This window comes from Micropterus dolomieu, linkage group LG10 (assembly GCF_021292245.1).
Source record: "Micropterus dolomieu isolate WLL.071019.BEF.003 ecotype Adirondacks linkage group LG10, ASM2129224v1, whole genome shotgun sequence".
Classification (NCBI taxonomy): domain Eukaryota; kingdom Metazoa; phylum Chordata; class Actinopteri; order Centrarchiformes; family Centrarchidae; genus Micropterus; species Micropterus dolomieu.
In genome coordinates this window covers 3,392,767-3,418,466 of record NC_060159.1, presented here as the reverse complement: position 1 = coordinate 3,418,466, position 25,700 = coordinate 3,392,767, and the positions used below count along the sequence as shown (strand labels likewise).

Here is a 25,700-nt window from a genome sequence, read left to right as displayed (position 1 = left end):
TACAGGAGTCCCAGAACTACAATATAGGATTGGAAAATCAGTATAACAGGTCTACTTTAAGGACAGAGGTGGAGACAGAAGGCGATTAGCCTAGCTTAGCATAAAGACTGGAAGCAGGGGGAAAGGGCTTGTCTGGCTCTGATTACAAAAACATTTCCATCAGCACCTTTGAAGCTGAAGAAAAAAGGGCAAACTATACCTTTAAAATATCTGGGTGATGCCTGAATGAAATTGGATACATGTCATGGAGGACAGGGAATTTGGGGGTCTTCAAACTTCAAATTAGCAGAATTTTGGCAGCAAAATCTGGCAGAAAATGAGGGCAGTCCACAGCGCTATGCCTCCAGCAACTGTTCAGGAGAGTGCAGCCACACTCTATACTGACACTGGTAAGACACCAGGGCTGAACATATAAAATAATATTGAAACGTATTCCTACTTTAGAGCAAGTAAATCATTATCAAAATAACTGCTACAGTCATGGGTCCCATAAGGCTGAATACCAATTAGCAGTGATTGTCAGTCAGCTACATTATACTGTGTATGCCCAGTATTTTCAGATCGGTTAGTTTAAAGCACAATTCATGTTTGTTTTGTTTGTTTTTTGGGTTCACTTGTTGAAAGGCTGACGATCACACGTTTGCCATATCATGGGCTTCAAAAATTGAAATGACTAACGTGTTATTTACACATCCAGCAGACACATATAAATACTTTAAGTCACCACCACCTGACTAATGTAAAATCAATATTCACTGTTTTGTAGCTCTGTTTTCAGTCTCCGCCATCTCCTGAGGGAATGTATCTGGCTCTTTAACTGCTAAATGCTCCACTATGTTCACCAGCTGGTCGCTAACTTTGTTGTTTAGTGAGTATAGGAGGTTTATTAGAGCTTTGTCGCTATAAACAGCTGCCTGCTGTGGCTGGATTAAAGTTGTACAGAGGTAACACTAAAACAATGGGCTGAAAACTGTTGTGCTGTTTGTCACTATGAGCAACATCCTCCACATTACACATAGATAGCACCCACTGCTTTTTTTTGTATCTCTTTGTCAATGCAGTCTGTGTTACAGTATACAGTTGACATAGTTTTCAACTTTATTGCTCTCGTCATATTCCATTTTGCAGCAAAGATGATTTGGCCTCTTTGTAACTTTGTTACTTGTCTCATGGTGCTTTGAAAACTTGGATCAAAGTGCTGACTGACAGACATTTTTCATTTTTGACAGCTGGAATTTAACTTAGTATGACCCAGTGTTTTAAGGATGTCATGGCTCAGGCACACCAGCATACATAGTAGCAACATTTTAACAAAACTTGATGAGTTGTGAACCATCTCAACAGGGCTGACCTTTGAGGGAACAGAGAGAACCAGAGAGTCAAAAATGGAGGAGACTATTATTACAACTGTGTGACATCACCCACAAGTAGTCAGAATGTCACACAAACACAAAGCTCAGCACCATCGATGTTCTATAACTCCTATATCTACAATGGCCTTCGTTTCCCTGCCAGCATGACTGCTGTTAATGCAATCAAAGCTGCTGTTTCTCACCCTGTTGTAGTACAGACAACACATCATGAAGTAATTATTCACTTTACACCATCCTCGTGCTGTGCCATTTATCAGGAGGGACACCAAGATAGACAGACAGGCAAAGAGAGGGAGAGGGAGTTCTGCATGGATAATAATGCGGTAGAAAATGATTACGGAGCGAGAGAAGACGGCACGGGGCAGAGGAGGAAGAATGGAAGCTGACAGAAGAAGAGGAGGGAGAGTGCGACGCAACTGAAGGGAAGGACAGAGTCAGGGGGGCGGAAGGGAAGGCGGTGGGTGATGAAATGGATAGACAGGAAGAAGGGCAGGGGAGGAGCAAGTGTCCTGACACTTGACAAACGGAGCAGGCTAATAATGGGGTCCGGGTGTTACATGCTGCGCCCCCTTATCTGCCAGGGCAAAGCCTCGTCTCTGCACTCCCAGCATGCCGTCCTACCAGTGTCGGATGAGGCCTGTGCTAGAGAAGGTTAGCCACTCAAATAACAAACACACAGATGGAAGGATGTACTCACACAAGCATCAAATGCATCACAGAAGCATCCTCTCTCCATCGCTTCCTCATCATTTATTCATTTGCACACAAGCTATGTGCATGACTGCATGCATGCAGCCAGCAACCTGCGGTGATACTCTATTATTATCACCACAGCTGCAAGTAACTGTATGCATCTGATCGGGCATTAACATGGCAGCAGCATTCTGACAGAACGCTGGGTCAATATACAGTTGACCGATCAGTTCAACCACATTTATTCAGCCAATCACTTGGCTGAACTGTGTCCTCTGCTGCCTCATCCCTCAACACATCAATAGCCTGCTGTGAAGATGGGACAACAGAGGAAAAAAGGACAGATAAAGGAAAAGATAAGTCAGACTGTAAGGCCATAGCATGTGTACTGGTTACCTTCAACTGGATACCTTTTTCCAGTCATAAACAGTTCCTTCTCTGTTGCCTGTTGTTAGGGAAAACTGTCCTCAGCAGCCTGAGCGGAAATGTGGGCTTTTCAATTGGCATGTCTGAATTGTCACAATTTGGGTCACACAGACTGTACATGCAGTGAGAGACCATCTAAAAAAATGTATTTGAGTCAAATAGGTCATAAATATTGTTCAGTTAGTGCTTTGTATATAACCAGCATTAACAGTCTTACATGATTATGGACACACATACTTCGTATTTATACTGTATCTGAAGTCTGACAGTGACCCTAATCATGTACGACTAAACACATGCCAATAAAACACACAATCATATTGCCTCCACCAGGCCAGCCTGACCACAATTAAACACAACGGCCTCCCTTTCCCAGGCTTTGCTGTGGTAAGTGAAAAGGAAACACACACAGCTGACCAGAGACACTTACTCAGACCCAGCCGGCTGGGACTGAAAAGGAAAACTTGGGACATGGCTATTTTTAGTTGGCTTGAAAACAACTCTGTTACATCTCTAGGAAGGGATTTACAACCTTGGGACAATGTCAGCAAAAGAGGAAATGTTAAAATAAGAGGAAACAAAAAGGACAACAAAGACATATCGCTGCCTAATTAGGACAACTGTCCTTTAAAACACCAGAGCCCTGTAACACACTGTAAGACTTCAACAAGGTGAACTTCACCAGACATGAGTAGCTACTACTGGCATCCCCAAGGTCAACATTAAAGAGTTAAGCTCTCCATTTTGTTCTTAAGGAAGCATTCCTGCGATTCAAATGGCAGCTCCTGCACTGTGAGGTTTGTTTCAAAGGGGCTGGGTGGAGTAGAGTCTATAAAGTGAAGGATCTGGGCTAGATTATCTTGTTTTCACAGCTCTATTTCTTTTTGTTTTTTTTTACAGCACTTGTCCCCGCAGGAGGTCCGCCTGAGGATGCTCCAACCCCCTTCATTAAAAATCACAAATTCAATCGCGCTTTCATCCCTCTCAGTGTGGGTCCCTCAGAGTGTACAGGTCGCCTTCCCAGTGTGGTGACGATAGAGGCCTTTGTGCGCTACCTCAGCAGGCAAACAACCTTAAAGCACAAAGAAGATGGGAGGCAGTCAAGTTTGGTATTAGTGTATCTCCTGTTTTTTATACACTGATGTATATGGTTAATTACAGTCAGCAACATCTCCTCCTCCTCCTCCTGAGATTGTACTGTCATAACTGGAACAACCCTTTCTCCCGCTGCCCGGCTCATCTGTGGTTCCGCTAGGGGAGGGGGAGAGGCCACATGCTTGTCTTCATCTCTTCCTGCTGGCGGAGCCCGGATCACAACAATGCCGGCCTCAACCATTTCTCTCTCTCTCTCTCTCTCCATACTGCGTAGAAGGGAGCTCGTGTCCTCGCTGCTCCTGTCAGTCAAATTCAGGCTGGGCGGGGCCAGCTGTGACACCATTGTGTCAGGGCAGCTCAGTGTCAGCTGCAGCAACAACAGCAGCAGCTATACAGGTAGGAGTGGATGACAGTGAACACCTAATGATCCTCCGAGGTGGTGATAGAGAAGACCGACAGCGACCCAGCACTACAACTGCTGAGCATGAGTTAGTCTTCACCACTGCTCTGCTCTCAATGGGATTCGCCACAGCGGTCAGCCAAACAGCCTCCACCTCAGTAAAACCGTAGGGACGAGTGACGTGCTTAAAGTTACAGTGAAATGGAAGTTAGAGCGTCATTAGCTTCCATAATGTGATGTATGTCTGACTGAAATGGAATGTGGCACGGGTGTAATTACGAGAGATTTGATCATTTTGATTAATAAACGGACATGATAAATGTCTGTTTATGTCCCAGAGTGCAGGATAAGCCATCAAAACATTTGACAAATATTTTAGTAAGATAAGAGTAAACGTGAGAAAACTGCTGTCTAGCTAAGGCAAAGGGTGGAAACTGTGGTCATTTCAGCTAATGCTAAAGTGGATTGTTGTTTATGTATGAGCGTAGGGCTGGACAATAAAACAATAACAATAATTATCGCAATATAATTTTTTTCAATAACAATATAACAAATGTTTAATAAATATTCAATAAATGTTTGATTTTATTCACTTTTTTTTTTATTCACATAAAAGCTTTTACTTAATTTTATTCGCGCATATTTGTTGACAAAGATTTTATCATAATTGTTTTGAATGTTCTACCTCAGATTTGTGAAGTGATCCACTGTTTGGCCTCAAGTGATGACTATAAAGAAGCGTTTAAAACCACAGTAACCATCAGGTTTCTTCAACTTTCACTCAGGAGCAAAAATCAGCCCTTAAACTCAAAATAAATAACGAGTTGATACTTATCGTGATACTTATCTATATCGAAAGATATGAAACTTTTTATCGTGATAACATTTTTGCCCATATCGTCCAGCCCTATATGAGTGATGTGCCAGTAGAACAGATGCCAGCTCCTGATGCAGGTTTACCAGACAACAGTCACATTTATTTGTATGGCTAACTAACCAAATTAAGGTTAATGTGCAACAGCTGATAAAATCTAAACAAAGACAAGACTCCCAACAGCTTTGTTTGTGCCATTAATATTATGAGCGACTGGACACAAGAAAATACCTTTGTTTTTGTTGCAGCATCAAAGAACTAATGTGCAGATTAGCTCCTGCTCTCACACCCAATATATTGCATATATGTTTTGATGGTGAGGTGAGAAACGTAGTTCCAGGTGCTCTGTGTGTTGTGTGCCCCTTGCGGTCTGGCTGTTTCATTTGGAACAAGTAAAAAACGTGGAGGCTAGAAGGCTGGGGAGCCTTCATTAAATGGCCTACAAGGTTACAAACATGTCAGCCAGAGGCGCAAAATCGGGTGAACTGCTTGATGTGAGCCCTGCAGACGTGTGCTGACAGCTGACCTTCTGTTAATAATGCAGCTGTGTCCAGGACTTGACCTGGCAGCCCCCACACTCTTTCCTTCCTCTGGGCTCTGGATGAATCAACACCAACACAATACACTGCCTCTGCTCTTCTCACTGATATATTCATCTGGTCCTCGGAGGAAACCACCAAGTGTCTTTCAAATTCATTCAAGTGCTTTTCTTCCATGGTACAAGGCAGGAAACCCTGAACTTTAAATTTATGTTTCAACTGTAGTTTCAAATTTAGTTGCATACCGGTATGCAATCATTTACAATGCTATGACTAATGACGAGCATTCTCTGACAGCTGCGTAGTAAAATGGATCTGCCTGTTTTAGTACATTGGATATTATATTTATGTATTTACTGTGTGCTGTTGGGCAGTCTGGCGCACCAGCCGGCATCACCAGTGGGCTTTGGCTCTGGAACAAAGTAGCATTTGAGCACAGAACAGAAGAGACACCTTCAGAGTCCCTTTATAAGCACCCTTAGAGGGATAACTTGACATTTTCAGGTGCTTGTTTTTCTTCTCCAGACACATCACACTGGGGGGAACAGTGTTGTTGTTTCACATTTGTCCTTCAGATTTGCTAATAGTGGTAAGAAGAGACTGCCTTTTTTAAAGCAACACTGACAGAATGTGTCATTTGAGTTCATCCAATTAAGTTTACATGCAGACTCTGTTTATTTAAACCTGCCTTTGTCTCACCTCATGCTGACTCATGTATTGCTTATGTTTATTGTTTGATTAATTGATTGATTAATAAATGATGTGTTATTGGTCATATTTCTAATATTTACTCTTGTAAAGCACTTTGTTTCCTTGCTCTGTGGAAAGTACATTGACTTTACTTACTTACTATTTGTTTCTAAATGTAGCAGCAAAAGTGATTTGCAGCGCTGGGTGTTTAGTCACCATGGCAGAACATACAAATAAGTGCCAATCCCCACTAAATAGACCTATGGAAGAGTTGTCACATAACCGGCCATATGTTTTTGTTGTACATTGATTGTGCAAAAACGCAGTAAAACATACGAGTGATTAATTGTGGTTAAAATACATTTTGAATCAGAAACAAAATCGTCTAGAGTTATAGAAACTCAACTGAAAGTCAGGGATGTTTGACGAAGCCCTGTGACAGTTTTTCAGTAGTGGCCACATTTGGAACTGCAGGTCAATGACCCCGACGACACGAATTTGTAACAGTGGCACCTGCTCATCATAACATTATTTGTTTATCACTTTGAGAAATGTACAAAGTTTTGAACCAAAATTTGCTCTTCAGTCAGGCAGGAGTAAATCTTTCCCATGTGAATCAAGAAAATACAGTGTCCTATGCTGGGAGCCAGAGTAAAACAAAACACTACACTGAAGAGCCGCTTGAAGATCAACTCTGAAAGTGTCCCTTTCAAGTTTTTATGATGAGTGAAATATGCAGGAAAGCCCTGCTGTCAAGGCATCCTCAGATTCTCCTGAGAATCCTGGCTGCTGCCATGTTGATTGTATGCTCCACTTCAAACAGGAAGAAATAACAGGAAGAAATAAGCCATTGTTAGAATGCATTGCTGCAATTTCCCCATGTCCTCAACCTTCAGGCCAGCAAGACTAAGGACAGTGGTGTCAGGATCACATACTGTACTCCAACACAGACAACGATGCGGGTCTCCAGGCACACGTAAACTGCTAGAAATAGATGTAGGAGCCTGCTTCATACTGGGGACGTAGGCCACAGGTTTACAATCACAATGCTAAAGGGGCCAAATGCCAAAAGGAAATACCCTTATGAAACCAAAACTAAATGTCAAAACTGACAAACAACAAAAGTTGTACCTCCTGTGAGTGCAACACTCTGCTGGCAGAGAGCCGTCTCTGCATCATCATAATACGACTACTGACAGGATGTGGTTAAATGACACAAATACACCTTGCAGCGTTAAGTTTCCATTCACCTCACAGAAAACATTTACAAATGACATTACAATTTTACAAAGAGTACAGTCTAGACTCTACATTGATAGTGCTCTGAGATAACTTCTGTTAGGATTTTCAAAAATATAAATACAATTAAACTGTGTGATAATAAGGCTCAGCCCCAAAACGCTGAAAGTAACCACTCAGTTCTCATATTCGGAGGATGGCAGTTTAGCCGATGAAGCGTCTTATGCCAAGTGGACAAGTCCTTCTATAAATAGGCCAAGCAGACCTCTGCGTCCAGCTCCAAACCTCACGGTTTCACTTCAACGAATGGGGCCAACCTGGAGTCAAACAAGGCTATGGCATGTGTCATGGGTTTGACTCTGGCTCATATCATCCTTCCTTCTCCATCCTTTCTGTACAGCCTCCAACAGCAGGAGAAAATCCACGTATTAAGCCTTTATGGCTTTCCACTCACACACGATGCACATTTTATTAACCAGAAGCCACATTTATTCTTCATGGCCTATACAGACAGGATGAATGAGCTTGATGCTATACTGCTCTGTACTGTAGTAACTTCCTCTACTTTGCAGATGAAAACAGAGTCCATTAATGAGTTTGTATACAGGTTCTTAAATATCTCAGTTATGGGGGTTTGTAATGGTTTTCTTAATGATGAATTATTTAATGATGTATCAATATTGTTGCTCTTTCCACTCTTTCTTTTCAACACTTTATAAAAAGTTTTTAAAGTGTGCCACATCAAATAGGTACATTGATAGCGTTAGTGGTATACATCCAGTGTTGTTTTTGTTATTTTGGCATTTTGTCTTTATTGAACTATGACTGTAGAGATAGAGAAAGGAAACAATGAGAGAGTGAGAGAGAGAGAGAGAGAGAGAGAGAGAGAGAGAGAGAGAGAGAGAGAGAGAGGGGGGGAGAGAGAGGTTTGATATACACAAAGGTCCACAACCGGTATTTATCTTAACCCCCATGCTACCAGGATGCCCTGCCCTACCCGACTCTTAACCTTTAACACTAGTTTGCTAAATTTCTTCAGAGTAAAAAACAGATGACATGCAAAAAAATAAAAATAGATGTGTAAATTCACACTAACGATGACCTGATGTCTGTTTTCTAAATCTGCTTCCATTAAGCAATATTAAAAATCAGCTGATAAGCCTTAGAGGGTGACGTCACAGATGCCCTTCAGAGGCAGGATTTACCTCTAGCAGCAGACGAGGCACGGTCGCCCATCACTGACCCAACGCTGTGATCTGTCTCTCCAGCCCCGTTGCTAGGTTACCACATTCCTGAGCAGAGTGTGGGGAGTGGAAATGACGTAGTAGCCATGATGATTAAAGATCCCTTGAATGATGGAGGACAAACCGTGACGAAGGGGACACGTTTTAGGAGACAGTGTAGGCAGGGCAACATCACTCCATCTTTGACAGCACTGCTTCAGATAGGCCGATGGAAAAATAAAACATCTGCACATCTCAGTTCCTGTGAGTGTGTCTGTCTGCCTTCAGATGTGAGAATGTGCTGTGCCTCAGAGGACAGCGTGAATCAGCTGTGATTCCTTGTGCCAGCGTGTGCAGCTGCGTGGCTCAGTACAGCACGTTCCTGCACACAGAGCTGCAGCGTCTAGACAGCACCCAGGCTCCGAAACGCCCCCACTGCTCAGCACCTCCAAAGAGGATTGTGTTCCGGCTGGGGATAATCTTTAAGGCTCATCATTCTCTGTCTTCATGGGGTTTATACGTATGGGTACACGCGCGCACGTGCACGAACACAGCCATCCAAATGAGACACAAAGTGAACAGCAAGAAGAAATTTTAAGAACTGACGTCTGAAATTTCAAATGAATTAAGCTTTTTTTAATGTTTTTATCACAGAAATGAACGAAGAATATCGCACAAACACGTGTGGACAAACTTTAGGCCTAAAAGATAATATAATCTATTACTTTTTTGTTGACCTCAGGTAAAATATCATCATATTATGTGATCTATTATCCGAATATTAATACTTTTCACACAAATTGTAAATAAAATGAGTTTTTGTTACACATGTGGGACGTCTGATGCAATTCATGCATTTTATGTATTTATTGTATTTCTTACAGTGGAGGGGAACAGCGATAGCGATGTCATGCAACAAAAGGTCCCCAGCCAGAATCCAACCAGGCCCTCTGCCCATTTGAGGGGTTTCCTGCGTATTTAAAGAAAATCACACTGTTTAGTTCTGTTCTGTAAATTGAATTTCCTTACATTATAGTCTAAATGTTGTTTCAAAGCATTCTCTACATTGTGAAGTACGTAATACTACATCTGTTTATATGTATTTGCCTTAAACAAAAAAATATCAGAACTACCTGCGTGTGTACTCTTCCTCGTGTTAGGTTTGTTTGTTAACACACACCATCGAGGAACATGGTGTCCTCAAGTTGAACTATGGCTCTGCTGAAGATGCTTAATTACTGTGTGGCAGCCATGCTCATATACACTTAATTATAAAACATATGCGTATAAAGTATTCAGAAAAAGTGCTGGACAGATGTATGAACCATGTCTGAAACTGGGCATTTCATATTCCTACAATAAAAGAAGGAAAACATCAGAAATCGTATGATATGTGATGCTCCATGTATGAAAGATTACACAGTCAGACTGCCGTTCTCATTTAGTCTGAGTGGTTACATACTTAGCATGACAGCCTCGGCCCCTCATCCTGCTTCCTGTGCGTCCTCCATGTATTAAATGTTTCTGTACATTCATAACGGTGTATTTTAAAATCCAAGGCAGATTAGAAAGCCATTCACTACAGCTACTGTAGTACGATCTAAAGTGTCTTTCCTGTGCAGCTGACTGCGGTGTGATGGTTTCTACAGTGTTATATATTTTAATCCTGGGTTCATGTAGACAAACAGTTGCTGCATGAGTAGTATTATTTACACTTCTACATGTGTACTTTATGGTACCTGGATGATTAAAAAAAGTACATCCACAAGGGGGCAGAGAAGGCCTGAACTTTTTAATGTTGCACAATGCAAATGTAACTAAACACGGAAACACAGAGGGAGGTCACTAATGTAATGTTAATGTTTAGGTCACGGTAGAAATCGCGGCAGCAGTGTCACTGTAGATGGTTTGTTTCTCATTGTTGCGGTGGTTTGTTCCGAATCGCTGATTTAACTTCACATCAGTTAAATATACAGCCACCACTGTTAAGTGCACAAACAACCCCCCCGAAGGAATGCAGGATATATGGAGTAGCCACGTTGACATGCAAACATTTAAATTGAAATTGAAAGCAAATACATCAGAGATGAATTTGATGATGTAGGTAGTGTAAGGTAACGGGGAAAGTCTCAAAACACTAGTGTGAGGATGTGGATGGGAAATAACATGAACGTGCTGCTTCTGTCCGACCTTCACCTTGAAATCAAACTCTCCATACACGATGTCTTGCATTGTAATCAGAGATAAAGCATCATTTAAAAAAAATATGAGATGCATGATACAGTAAAAGTGGACTGTTGGCCAGGAAACGTGACATATGTGGGGCATCATTGGCTCCGTGTAACGTTTCCGATTGATGGCAAAGCGACTCTCAGACAGGCATCAGAATGTAAGCAAAACATGGAGATTCATAAAGGTGAAATAGATTTCATGGAGAAGAGGCTTTTGGATTTTGCTTTCATTATTTGCCATTAAGTCTGGCATGGCTGATAACAGCACAGCCCAGAAAAGGAGCCTAGCCGTCTGTGAAATGGTTTACAGACTGTACATTATAGTACAGTAATGGCGGTTTGTTTACTTCCGTAGGCCCTCTTAAATGTAGGGATGGGTATCGTTACTCGATACCTTTAAGGTATCAACTGAAACAGCCCAGTATTGAGTAGTATTGAAATGTCTCCAGTCAAACCAGTACTTCATTCAATACTTTTTATAAACAGATTGTGGCAAAAAATGACTATTTGTATGGTTTTGCTTGTAGCCAAACACACAAGTAACAGCATCAACAGAAAGAAAGAGAAGAGCACGGCTCTTTCTTCCTTATGTGCCTGCACCCGCTTGGAAGTCCATGCGAGATTTTAACAGTCGCTCCACCTTCGGCTGCGGTCTCTGGCATGTTCCTCACTGTTGCAAGTTTATCACCACAAGCTTGGCTTTCCATTGGTTTCATCTACTAGTATCATTTAACACTACTCTGTACATTTTTATTTGCTATTCACATCACCGATCGATCGCTGCGTTCCATCGTATTAAAAGCTTTTTTGGCACAGCAGCGATCAGCTGATTTTCCTCACGGAGCCTCCGGCTGCAGCTGCGACGGATATCAAATGTAGCCTGTATGTGCAGACTCTCCTCTCCTCTGTTTGCTTCTTCTTCTTCTTTGCACTAAAGGTAAAAACACTCGTGGAGATCTTTCGATTCAGTTTATTGATTGAAAGTTAACAAAATAATTCTCCATTGTTTACTTTCAATAATTTTTTTTTTAACTTAAATTCGTTTTCCACAACTCATGTGGTCACTAAACTGTTTCACTCCTCCTCTCTCATTCAATTACAAAAAAACTCCCAAGCTGTCATCCTTACTCTGAGGATGACGTAAGTAGGATGAGAAGTGATCTGATACAATTTCCCAATAAGTTATATAGCAGTTATTTGAAAAAAGAAATAGATCTCCTTACTTGTCCATAATTTTAGGCTCCCATTCAACTACTATGGCTTCAACAGGTGGCATTTCAAATTTTAAATGATACCCATGATGCCTTTAATGTAAAGGCCTGCAAGTTTTAATTTTAGCCATTTAATCAGAGATGATTAAGGAGCAAGGTGAATGCAATTAGATATGTTAACAAGCAGTATTCAGGATCATAGGTGTCCCAGTTTAGTCCTGTTTGCCCCTGGTGCAGTCATTTATGCCATGGTATAATGGCATTTCCGGATTCTTTTTTTCTGGATTAAGAGATTTCATGGCTTCTGGTCTTATTTGTCATTTGTAATGGGCATCAATACTTTTTTTTCTGCCGAATCAAAAGTATCAAAACTGTCCAAACCTGAAAGCTGATGTTGAATTTCTAATCAGATTTGTAATCTTCTTTTGTTAAAATAAATAAAAAAAAGCTAGTAGAAAAACATGTCAATATTTCTTAAAGTAAGGTGTCAAAAAAGTTTTGTTATCAGTACTGAAAACCTGTTATTGTATTGGCACGAGAATCAAAAGATTTCGAACGGTTCCCAGCCCTAGTGATGGAAGAAAATAGCTTTTAATGTCTTCCTAATGGCTCTCAGACAGAGGAGGAAACAATTGTGTTTAGGAACAGTTGAGGAAGAACTCCACATGACTGCTACCAGACACGATGAGGTCCCAGCCTCTACATCTGCTCCTCCTCTTCCACCCATCAGCGGCTGTAAATCAGCTGAGCAGCAGACCTCTTCCAGCAGTCAAAACACTGAGGTTAAAGTAGGACTTATTCCTGTGGGGCTGCTCATTAAGCCGCTGGTTTAGTCCCTGGGGACCCAAGGCCGGCATATGGCCGCAGCCCAACAGACGCCTTCACCCCACCCATATCCCCCCACATTATAATTAAATCCACGTCACAGCTAAACCTCCAACATGTGGAGTGCTGATGGAAACTGGTTGATTATTGACAAGCCAGACTGCCCCGAGCACAGGAAGCTTGTCAAAAGTGCTCTCTTGTGTTGGCACCATTTAACAGCAGAGAACCACTTGAAACCTTCAGTCAGTAAATTGGTAAATAAAATATACTGACAAACGCTGAGCAGAACACGGGGAGCTCAGAGGAACCAAGGTGCGGTCCATGTGGTGAGCTCAGACAACTGAAGCTCTGTGACCTCCAAACCCTACGGGATTTAGGGGCTTCTTTGTGGGGTCGATGGTCATTTTGGATAAAGATTCGCTTCATTTGCAAGATTTTCAGCCAAATGAAAGACTCCATTGTTAGCCTCTGTACGCCTGTGTCCATAATAAGCCCATCTGAGTGTGAAGCCATTAGCCTGGTACACCCGGAGCCTCTCGCAGCTCTGGTGACAATATACCTGTCAAAGCTCTCCGCAGGCTGGGCAGTAAGTAAAGCTTGTCAAAGGGGAGCTACAGTCTCTTTTGTTCTGGCCGTCTGATTCCCCACGCCTGCTTTTTCAAACCGGCCAATGAAAAACTGTGCTTATTCTCGCCATATGGTGTTCCAGAAACGTAAACTGCATATAGACATTATCTTAGAAACAAACAGTCGAAGGTAACAGGAAAGATAAGAGAGTGCAGTGACATACGACAAAATAAAATACATTCACAGCTTCAACCTCTTAAGGAGATGGAGTTGACTTGCAGGAAATAGGAGGAGACGTTTCTGAGACATAAATCATTGAACAGACCCAAAGCAAGTCATTAGTATGCTGCAGCAGATGTGCTGAAGGTGAGCAACTTGGTAAGTCAGTAAGACAGGATGAGGTTATGGTATTGTACCATCTGCACAATAGGCTCTCTCGCTCACACACAACCACATACTCTACACACACACACGCACACACACACACACACACACACACACACACACGCACACAGACACTTGCATCCTGTAAGCAGCAGCCAGCATCCAGCTGTCGGTGCTGAACACAGGCTGTTATAAACTTTAAACCATGTTACTTCCCCAGTCAGATGAAGTCTAAACACGTTGCATACATATCCCAGTCCTCTCTGGGCCAAACTTCAGCCTGCTGCACGTGGCCTTCACCCACCCAGCCAACCTCTATTACAGGCAACAGTAGACAGATGAGGAGGTTAAGTGAGATCTCATTAAAAAGCTGTGGTCAGGGCCCTCCAGCCCCTGGGTTTCCTACGCCCATCCTGGCCTCTTTTATCTCAAGTAAGATGGAGAGACGACGAATGGAAGAGAGGGCGATACATCAAAAGAACTTTCTGGAGATTTGTAGATTAAAACCACTCGCAGCAGGTCAATCATCCCTCCTCCTCTTACTTTTTTCCTCTCCACCTTCTCTCGATTCTATAACTCAACTGCTTTATTTGAAGGAACCATTGCAGGGTGAGCAGGGTAAGGCTTTACAAAGAACTCAAACCTATTTAAAAAAAAACCAAACAGAATTCTTGCTGTGCAGTCGACTACTAAGGAAAAGCCCACACTAAAAGAGCAGCTATTGGCAAACAAACCAGCATTTTTGGGCCCATTTTGCTGTTAGGGTGTATATTTTTGCCATGGGATATTTCTAGCACATTGTTCTACACCCAGGCATGGAAATGAGCTTTTATAGAAGAAACAAATTCTTCCCCTTTTTCAACCAGAATAGTTAAAACCAGAGAATTTTTGCTTTAAAAATGTGATTCACAGTTTGCATAATAATTGCACTTTCTGTGGATTGACTTGATCAAATAACTGACTAAGTGTTTCAAGCTCAGAGTAGTCTGATGAGTGCCAAGGCGCACTGAAGCAGTTCTGGAGGTTCATGGTAGACCAAACCTTTTACCCATTATGTATCTGGAATGTCACCTATCTGTGTGTAATGGAAATTAACAATGGATTTCATAGTAAAATATTTCCTAGAAATTCTACATCATCAATAAAACATCTAAATGGCGGGGTTTACCTGTAATGTGTATAGATGATGAATAATAATGATAATCATCTACTTTCACGCACACACACATTCTACAATCTACCAGACGACCGCACATGTATATGTCACAGACGGATAGGATTTTTGTGCTGCTGTCAGAGTGGTATCTCATTGTGCGGCGTTGACGGAGGATTCCAGGATCCAGCGCACCACTTTGATGTTTCCCACAGCTGACGTCTCTCGGCGGGGCCGAGCGCTGCTGTTTCTGCAGCAGTAATTTGCTGACATCTCCCTTTTCTCGAACACGGCACCATGGCAGTGTAGTGATGGTGAGGCTGAGAGGAAGGCGCTCTGACATGAGTGGACCTGATAAAGCAGGACACATAACAGCCTTCAAATGGCCTAAGGAAGACTTAGGGGTGGGAATCTCTAGGCACCTCACGATTCGATGCATCTTTTTTTCCTATGTGATATCTGGATAATTACTAAGAATTTGATTTGCACATTAAAATCCAAAAAAACCTTCTCCTAAATTGCTTAAAAGGCTTGTTTGCATCCCTAATTTACTCTACTTTATTATTTAACAACAAGCTTTCAGACTGTCCTCTGAAAAATGAAATCTAATTTAACTATCAGGATCTAACATGCAGTATAAGTACAGGACACAGCTGTACACCAGTTTAGTCTTTGCTTCTACTTGATCTTTCCATCCCAGGTAGGTAGGTAGTAATGACACGCTACTAACTTAGCTACTGTTAACTTAGGTAGCAGCCAAAAGACGTGCTGTACAGGAGAGATGTTAGCTAGCGCTAACCGCCTTCACTTTTCCAGCATTTGGGGAAACAACAGACTTTGTGACCTACATGTACATTTACTGCCAGACTGACAACTTACTAAGTAACTTAAATATTTTCCACCGCTAACCTTCACGATCACTTTCTGCAGCTCGCTCTCTCTCATTCGGTCGCCCACTCTCTTGCCACACAAAGGAGACACAGGGAGCCAGCCCAGCGGTGAGTGTTACCCACACTATAAACGTGTTAGCGTATTCGCACCCTATGCGAGTAAAACTCAGTAGTTGCGCACTCATAATAATAAGTGTGTGAAATTTTAAAAGCTGCAGAGACACAATGTGTCAAATACAGGGGGAACACTGGTCTCTGTTATGTGCACACACCAGACTGCACTTACAGACTTCTGAGAGTTCCGCTTCTTGTGTTCCGTGAACATTTGGACATTTGTTAATCGATTCATACTTCTCTTCCACGTCCGCACTGCGATGCATTAAGAACCGATTTTTTCTCCCTCCCCCTAGACTTGGGGGGCATTCTATGCCCAGAAGCTGCTGGTGTTGGCCGGTGTCATGCTTCAAAAGGCCTCTTTAAGAGTCTGGACCAACCAAAAATTGCCAACATACAGTACAGTACATCCTGTGTAAGCTACGGTGGGCACAGTTTGCAGCCTAGATCCTGAACAGATCACTTAATTACGTGGAAAAAAGAAAAGAAAGTCATAAAAAGAAAAAAGAAAAGTGAGGAAAGTCATAGGAGCGAAAAGACGGAAAAGTGGCTCAACGAAACAACGAAGAGGGAACATATCAGAAACGGGGCCTGTTTTTACACGTTTATCAAAATTAATGGCATTATCACAATATACATGATTAATATCGCAAGATCACAATTTGTCAATGTCGTGCAACCCTACACCAGATGTGTCAATATCATGGAGTGAAGCTTCAACAGGTTCTTCAGTGATACCACTTCTACCCACTCTCTTCACCATTAGACATACTGGGAGCCACAATGGAGCCACAGTCTTCAGGGCAACGATGACATTTCAGTGAATAGTTGCACAGCCCACACTGGCATCAGCCATTATCGTGGAGGTAACAAGCTGAGAGGAGGCGAGGGCGAACAGTCCGCTTGGGAGCTGCGAGGAGGCAAAAGGCGAACGCAAGTGTTTGTCTCATGGCGGCACATGACGCCAGCAATGAATATCAGAGTCTCGGATAATGTGAGGATAATTACTACTGTGCTGTTTAGTCCTTCTGTCTACACAATGCAGAAGCTCTCAGAGAGGCAGAGATAAGTGGAAGCATGAAAACATGATCGGAATCGGTGACTCATTTTCTGTTTCTCACCAGCCTACAATACCACCCACCCAGCAAGAGCGCTGGAGCACACACACACTCTCACTCTTACACACACACACACATCTGCTCCACGTTCCTACAGTAAGGCGGCTCTTGATGTGCTAGCTCTGCAGAGCTTCTTCTGATACCTGCTGTGGCATGTCATCCATGTCACCGCCGCCTCACACGGCGAGAAGCTCTTCCAAAAAAAAGCTGAGTCACGCGTTAAACTGTAAATCCGCTCTGCAATGAGCCCGCTCTGCTGGCTCCATCTCCGAGCAGCGAGACACGCAGAAACACCATAGGAAACTGGAGCACACATAATAAAGCAGCTATTAGCGACAGTGATGACTGAGCCTGCATAATGAATACACTTGCTATGAATGTGGGATACTCAGCTGACTCCAGTTTTCTGGAAGAATCCCTTGTTCAGCTTGTTTCCACTAACCCATTGATGAATTCTACCTCCTCTCCTTTTATAGCTGTTTGTCGGTTGCTCGGCTGGGGTTTTTACAATGTGTCTCCTTTGTCAGCAGGCTGGGCTCGGGATGTAGGAAGCTCCGCTCACGCTCAAGAAGAGGAAGCTCCAGACTGAAAAGCCTCTGACTAGACCAGACATGGACATCTCTTTGACATCAAAATAGTCGCAGAACAAGTGAAGCTGACAAATAGCTGCTGTGTAGAACAGATGGTTCTTGACTGTGCCTCACAGAAATTGTTTGGGAAAATATGATGAGGTCTGGCTGCCAGCTGTTTGGCAGAAACAGGTTTTGTGTTTCAATTCTAGTTTTTAAAATAAATGGGTGATAAATGGGAGAAAGAACAAGCATTATGTTTCTTATCAAGTTCTTAACTAAAGGTTCACTTAATTATTAACCTAATTACTTGTTAATCTCCACGCTCATGTCTTCAAGTTCTTGGGCTACTCTGAGCCTCCAGAATGCCTAATAGTCCAGTCTCTGGAACTCTACTGGAGGGATGAACATCATGCTTCTTCTTCAATTACTTTGGTTTTTGATGACTCCTGTGGATTCGACCTCTGTCTTTCTATGTGATACCTTTTCGCATTGAATCTCTTATGTATTATTAGTGTTTCCTCTAGGATTTTTTTCAGCAACGGGGGCAGGACAAACAGCAACCCCAACCAAGAAATAATCACACTTCACAAAACAAATAAACTTCGGTGTTTCCCCTACGATGGAGTTGTAGCAGCGGAGGTGAAGCAAAATTTTTGTCTGAATATATAAACACCAACGCAACATTGCTCTTGTGTCCATGAGCATGAGATGTACCTTAGAAGAGCTTAAAACTGCAGTGTTTTCCCAGTTTAATGTGAGCTTTAGATGAATGTTTCGGTGGTGGTTGGGGGGTTTGGGGGTGTCCCCCAAGAAAATTTTATGTTTTCCAATGAAAAATATGTAATTTCACATCATATTGGGCCATTATTTTCACCATATCTCTGAACAAATAGTTGGAAAAGCCAGAGCAGATAATAAATAAACAACAGCCAAAGATCAGTCTGCTGGAGGAACTACAACCTTTAGACCTGGAGAAAGTAATTTGGTTGGTTGTGTTGCTCCACAGTGATTTAACATTTATGGCACAGCATGTTTTGGACATCACCCCCTTAAACCCTGTTAATATGACCTCAGAATCATTCTAGATAGGATTGTTCATGTTTGCCTTTTGTGTGCAACATGAGAAACCTCCTCCCTTCTGAGGTGCATTTTATTTGCACATTAAAATCCAAAAAGAAACGTCTCCTCATCAGCTTAAAAGGACGAGTTTGCATCACAAATTAGCTTTACTAACCTCAGCTCCTCCAGTCACCTCCGTCCTTTCTTTTCCAAAACCACTTTTTCAGACTGAAAACTGAAAAATAATTGAATCAGTCTGTACAGGACAGAGCTGCAGGCTACGTCAGTTTACTCTCAGTTTGTACCTGATGTTCTCAACACTGGACAAGTAGGCAGTAATAAAGTACAGCTTCCAGTTACTTTCTATAAATTGAGCTCTGTAGCTGCTGTAGAAGCTGCTCAGCTGCACAGTTTGCAGGGGAGATGTTAGCTAACTTAGCGCTAACCGGCTTCACTTTTCCAGCAGGTGGGAAACAACAGACTCTTTTCTTCTTGGTCTTGAGAAGCCGACACTCTGTAACAGACACCGTACATTTACTGCCAGAATATTTTCCTCCGCTCGCGTTCAGCGTCACTTTCTGCTGCTCGGACAATCAAACACTCGCTGCGCACCTCCTGATTCAGAGTTCATCTCTGGGCACCTCACGATTCGATTACGATTCAGAGGGCTGCGATTCGATAATAAAACGACTATCGATGCATCCTGATGCATCATTTTTTCTAGACAGGATCCCTGGATAATTACTAAGCATTTAATTTGTGCATTAAAATCCAAAAGAAACATCTCCTAATTAGCTTAAAAGGACTAGTTTGCATCCCTAATTTACTTTATTAACCTCAGCTCCATGGTCCGTCATTTCTTCAACAACCAGTTGTCAGACTCCTGAAAACTGAAATATAATTATCAGGATGTTCAGTATGTATACAGGACAGAGCTGTACCCCAGTTTAGTCTAAGCTTGTACCTGATGTTCTCAGTTAGTAATGACATACAGCTGATAATTAATATTACTCACACAGGACAAACAGGGAGCTGCCAAGCGTCGAGTGTTACCATGCTCGCAGTGTGCCAGTAAAAATTATTATTTGCGCACTGATATTAATGATTGTGTGACATTTAAGTAGGGTGGTTATTCATTCCGCAGCGGTGGAGTGACGAATACACGGGAACACTGGTCTCTTTGTCGTGTCCGGGCGCTGCACTTCCAGCGAGTTCCGCCTTTTGCGTTCCGTCAACATTACGTTATCAATTAACATTTAAATAATTGATTTTTAGACACTTGTTAATCGATTCATAATCTTCCACGTCCGCATCGCGATGCATCTAAGAATCGAGTATTTCTCCCACTCCTACTTATTGAGCTAGCTATAACATGTCTGAGTTATGATGTGTCTTCGGTCTGGGGTGAGGGTGTAAACTGCCTCGTAACTCAATTGTTTTGAGCATTTGTTGTTTGTTTTTTTGTGTTTTTCCTGTTGTATTATGTATATGTGTATTTGGACCCTCTTGAAAACGAGATGCTGCATGTCAAGGGCCTATCCATCAATAAATTGAATTTTCCAGACGAAAATTGATGATGGTGGTGGAGACACTTTTCAGACCCAGAGGTTTCAGCTCAGTCAAGACTAGGGATGGTGGCATGTGTGTTCTTCCTGAACTGTGCAGTAGAGCAGTGGTTTCGAACCTTTTGGTTCAACATTAAAACAGGAAAGTCTGCTTGTGAGTCCTCATCACAGGCTATGGACATGAGTTGTGAGCAATTCAACCAAAAAGGAGTTGTTCTATATCAGATGTCCACAGTATTTTCAGAGGCCTGAAAAAATAAAAGTATCCAGTATGAAGCAAGAATAAGACAATAGTCTGAAAAAATAATCTTAATCTCTGATCCCTTAAATCATCTGGTGACCTAGCAAAGACAAGACATGTCTGGTCTATGCTCTACATTATGTTCCTAACACTCTATCACAGTCGACGTATGCTACCAGTTCACAGCTTTATTCCAATCCCAAAGTACAACATTGCGCTCATTTTATAAAATTACAACATTTTTACAAAATGTTCTTGGACTCCGTCCCATTGTGGGTTTGTGAACAGTCCAGCTGCAACTCCGGCTTGAAGGGGGCAAAGCACACATTTCTGCTAGCTGTTGATAACTAATCTGTGCCATCTTGTTCCACTCTAACCTAGCAGGGACCCGGCCGGCACACTTACACTCGGATAAGGAAACATCTTTCATCTGTTGAAAAATAACAGATCAGGGTGTACTGGCTGACCTCTCATTAACCTTACTGCTGCAATGCAGATTAAAGATGGCAGCAACAGAACTGCTCTAGTGATAACAGGTATGTGTAGCTGCATTTGCCATAGTTCCTATTATGAGGGAACTGTACACATGCTGCCCAGTATAGAACACACAGTTCACGCTAATGCACCACAGTGGGGCAGCAGGCTGGCCTCTGGCTAGTGGTGGCCAGCTGGTGGGTATCTTTGGCAGTTTAATGAATGTGTGTGTGTTTGATCCTCTATCCTTATGATGCATTTAAAGACAAGACAAAAAAACCTACAGATTTAGCATGTTTCGCAGTCCACCCATCTGAGGTTGTTCTCACAGGGCCATGCACGAGCATGTAAGTAAACAACAGTTTGTTTGTGTTCAGTGGGGTGTGAGGAGTCATACCTCTGGTTTTCAGCGTATCAGGATTTTTATTTCCTCCACATTGCTTTGTGTGCCGCCACAACAGAGGCCCTGCAGGGACACAGATGCACTTAATTATTCATTGTACATTTCAATAAAACATGAATATCAACTGCAAGTGCCAGCAGCCATCATTCACACTTCTTTGCAAAAATGGACCTTGCTAATTTTTCCTAGAATGCTTTGGGACGATGCCAAGTGACTGTCAGAGTCAACTTCTATTAGTATAGCTTTTTTGTCCTATTATCATGCCGATAAAACATAAGCAGTGAAATACGACATAGAGAAGAAGAGCGTGATAAATATATTTTTAAATAAATTACCCCAATCCACTTAGAAGGGCAAAAACCCCTCACCTTTTAGACACAGAAACATGTCGCCAACATGACCGCAATATTTCCACTAGTAAATAACATGTTGCTGTAAAGAACATACAAGCTGCCAGCTTTCAAAATCTGTGTGGTGGCTCTGTAGTTGTTTCTGCCACTTCAGCAGGCAGGTGGTGTAGAAATCAATGTATTCACTTCTCCAGGTGTGAATGAGATGCTATCAAATGTAGGGCATCACAAGCAGGCTTGGAAACCCCCCTCTGATAATGTCATCTGGTTAAAAGATTAACTTTTCATTTCATGCACAGAATCATAGTTATTTACAGGCCAGGATAAAATACTAAACATAACATAAATACAAAACAAAGCCATCCAGTAGTTTACAAAGTGAATCCATGCCTCAGTACTCATTTATGGACGCACAAAACAGACTAAAGGTAGTAAAAGACTATCGGACATGATTAAAAGGGACTAGAATAAATAATAATAAGTCAATTTAATTTGACTCATTTTATTTTTCATTTCCTTCCTTTTGCTGTTTCTTTGGTTTTCAGAATCATAATCAGAAATACTTTATTGATCCCCGAGGGGAAATTCTGTGTTACAGTTGCGCACATTGCTCAAAGGCAAAAGGAATATAAATAAAGATAGTGTTATATAAAGAAATAAAAATATCAGAGTAGATAAAAATAAAATAAAATAAAATATAAAGGACTGTGTGGATATGTACATTTACATAGTTACAGGAAATGTTATGGTGAACAGTAATAATGAATAAATAGTAGCAGCAGAGAGTATTGCACATTAAGTATTTAAGCAGGTGTTATTGCACAAAACAGATGATAATGTCCAGTTTAAAACTAACTAAGTGTCCGTGTGTCAGACACTTAGAGGGAGGAGTTACATTTAATCATTTATCTATACATTTTCTAATTTGCTCATGCTTATATGATAAGTGTGTCCATGCATGTTCACACACACACACACACAGAACCACCCCTGGACCAATCCCTGCCGTACATACATGACACGTTTGAATTATTGATGTATTCAGTTATCTTGTTGACCTGTCTGTTGACTTTTACAGGCTTTTGTCATTTCGAGGCTCCATAACTAATTCAGAGAGCATGGAGGATCTTTTAACAAAGACACGAGATCTAATAGACACATACATGGAATTGACAGTGATTCTAATCAGGCAAATCAGCATAAAGTACTAATACAACTAAGTACAAAGAACTTCCTTACAAGTAATAGTCCTGTGGCCAAAATCCTACTTAAGTAAAAGTACAGAAGTAGCATCAGTTAAATGTACTTAAAGTATCGCTCTGCACAAAAATAGCCCATGTGATTAATATATTATCACTATGTTGAGCTCGCTTTAACTACTTTTGTATACAGTTAGTTCAATCCATTGGTTCCCAACACAGGGGTCATGACATAAATCTGAAGGGTCTTGAGAAAATGAATGGGGTATAAAGACGCTCCTTTTTTCCTCCTTATGTTATGTGAGAAGTTAAGTGGGGAGTTGTCTCTTTGTCAGAACAGCTAACAAGCCATAAGTCAAGTTTCCATCCAAATTTAAACCAAATTTCCAGAAAAACGGCAGGTGAGAATGCTAATTCATGTGCGTTTGTACCCACTACAGTTGGCACATCGGGGTAGTGTGTGGGAACACATGTCAAACCTCTGTTTGTCTGTCTCTTCAGTGGAGCAGGAGCTTCAAGGGACATTAAAGTCACATGCTTCATGTACGTCATGACTTATTCACTGTTTCCACAGCACTCTGTCACATTTTGCTTTCATTGATGCGCCAACGTTTCCACCTCAGCCAAGTGTAAACTTGCAACACTTTCTCAAAATGTGTAGTGTTTCCAATCAGGTTTTTTATGCGCAAATTCAAAATGAGCATTAACGGATGGGAACACACTTACAGCCATGGGGTCCCGAAAACACTCTGCTTGTAAGGGGTCACAAGCCAAAAAAGGTTGGAAACCGCTGGTTTAGCCCATCATCATGGATGTATCGCTTTTTAAAATGTAAAATCTACATAAGAAAAGTAACTAGCTGTCGAATAAATGCAGTGGAGTACAAAGTATAAGATTTCCCTCCCTTTTGGAAAAACAAACCCATTCTGAAATAATTGACAACGTTGTGCTTTAGTCATTTTAGCACTGAGCTGATGTCTCATTGAGAGAGCCTTCAATAACAGAATATGTGCTAAACTTTACAACTGTGAGGACAGAAAGTAAACCATAAACTAAACAATAAAGGACATTTCTGACACACTGCATGGCAACTTTTATATCCCAGATATATCTCCACCAGGCTTGCATAAACTTTACAGTGGCTGCCAGCTCTTTGACTGACAGCAGAATTACACAATTGAGTCTTTGTGTGGCAGGAGGGCCCGGGTTAACTGCATGGCACGCCTCCTAACTGCCCTTTATTTACAAAAGACACGCTGTCACTGCTGCCAAATATGTTAGAACCCATTAGCTGCAGATTTGACTTTAAAGCTCAGCCCTGCTAATCTAATTTAATCTGTCTCTGTGGCTTCAATGATTGCCGGAGCGTAGCGGTAATAACGCTGCAACTGCAAGCAGGCTTCGACGACGTGATGCAACTATTTGTTCTGCAACAGCAGACACCCACGTAGAAAATACTGCTACTGCTTCTACTGCTGCTGGTGGTTTGTGTATGTAGAGGGTCTATTACAAAATAATTTCCTGTTATTGGCTGAATTCGGTCTCAACCGACTGAACGGTACATTAAATCAAAGTGAGCTGATTTTTTTTTCTGCACAAGATCAATACACGTGAAGCAGGGCATGATGGGAAACAATCATGAAAATTATTCATTAGTTTGTGTGCAGCTTGTTATTTGGCAAAGAAGATGATCATGCTCAAATGCAATGGTCATTAGACTGTCAGTGCAGATATTATGTCATCAGCTGCACTCTTGACCACACGCGCGCGCGCACACACACACACACACACACACACACACACACACCACTTACAATTACATTTAAAATCCCCCAGTGTTAACAGCTGAATGGCAGAGTGAAGCAAAGTGCTGCCTGCTTTGACCTCGCTGCCTTTAAACAGATAACAAAAAGAGACAAAGCAGAAGAAAACAGAGGAAACAAGAAAGAGAAAAAAGAAAAGATGAGGACAACAGGATGATAAGAGATGTGGGTTGACACTTCCTTTCTAGTTAAGTCTGTGGTGTTATTTTCTTACATTTATGAATGACACACACACCTGTTCCCCTTTCTTCAAAATTATATTCAGCAGGGCAGAAAGTACCGTTTCAAAACAGCTCTTACTATAGCGGGGCGTGAGTAAATCACCAGTTGTATTTAAATGTTTTGACAGAAACAAAACAGTTTTTTTTCAGTGGTAGGTTACAGCGTGTCTATTTTGGGGATCTGTGCATAAGAACTGTGAGGGTGTCCCAAAATACTCGAGCTGACCTCAGTGTGTGAGTGAAACATGTGATTTAAGTCTTCTTTACCAACAGAAAATTGCCATTTGGCTGCTCCACATGTCTGCGTTCACTTTGTGGCCTCCTTCCTCCGCTCTCTCCCCGTCGCCCGGCGCAGTCATGGCGACAGGGTCCCAGCAGGATTTGCTGTGGAGCCCCTGGCCGTAGACGGAGAACCGACTCTCTCTTTTCATCAGCAGCCTCCTCCAATAAAACATAATGGCACTGAGGCTGCGGGGGAAAGTCACTCAGTCGCTCATGACCGGCCAAGGCACAACGAGCTCAGTTATTCTGATGCTGCTGCTCGGCTACTGGGACAGATGAGTGGGCTACGGAACTGGCCAGAGACACAGCAGGGTCCAAAGAGAAGACTGCTCTCGATGTGTTGAGCTGCCACTGAGGGACAGTGGGCAGGAAGGCAGGCACTGAATGTACTGAACTGTACAGCCAGAGTTCAAGCAGAAAAATCAGGCTTTGTGCATTTCTCCCTGTTTGCCCATGAGTAGAGTCA

At 42.0% G+C, this 25,700-nt stretch overlaps 1 protein-coding gene across 7 annotated transcripts in view; it reads right to left on the bottom strand.

The window, feature by feature from the left end:
- Positions 1–25,700, bottom strand: part of fynb (FYN proto-oncogene, Src family tyrosine kinase b) — a 79,197-nt gene that overhangs the window by 42,069 nt on the left and 11,428 nt on the right. For 4 of the 7 annotated variants that reach the window (XM_046060153.1, XM_046060158.1, XM_046060159.1 and 1 more), the window contains one exon: positions 21,354–21,422. The exons of 1 other annotated variant lie outside the window; for it this stretch is intronic. The gene's annotated coding sequence lies outside the window, so the exon portion shown is untranslated. Of the gene's footprint in view, positions 1–9,434; positions 9,523–21,353; positions 21,423–25,700 lie in introns of all 7 variants that reach the window. 2 more of the 7 variants (XM_046060154.1, XM_046060156.1) reach the window with 1 other exon arrangement.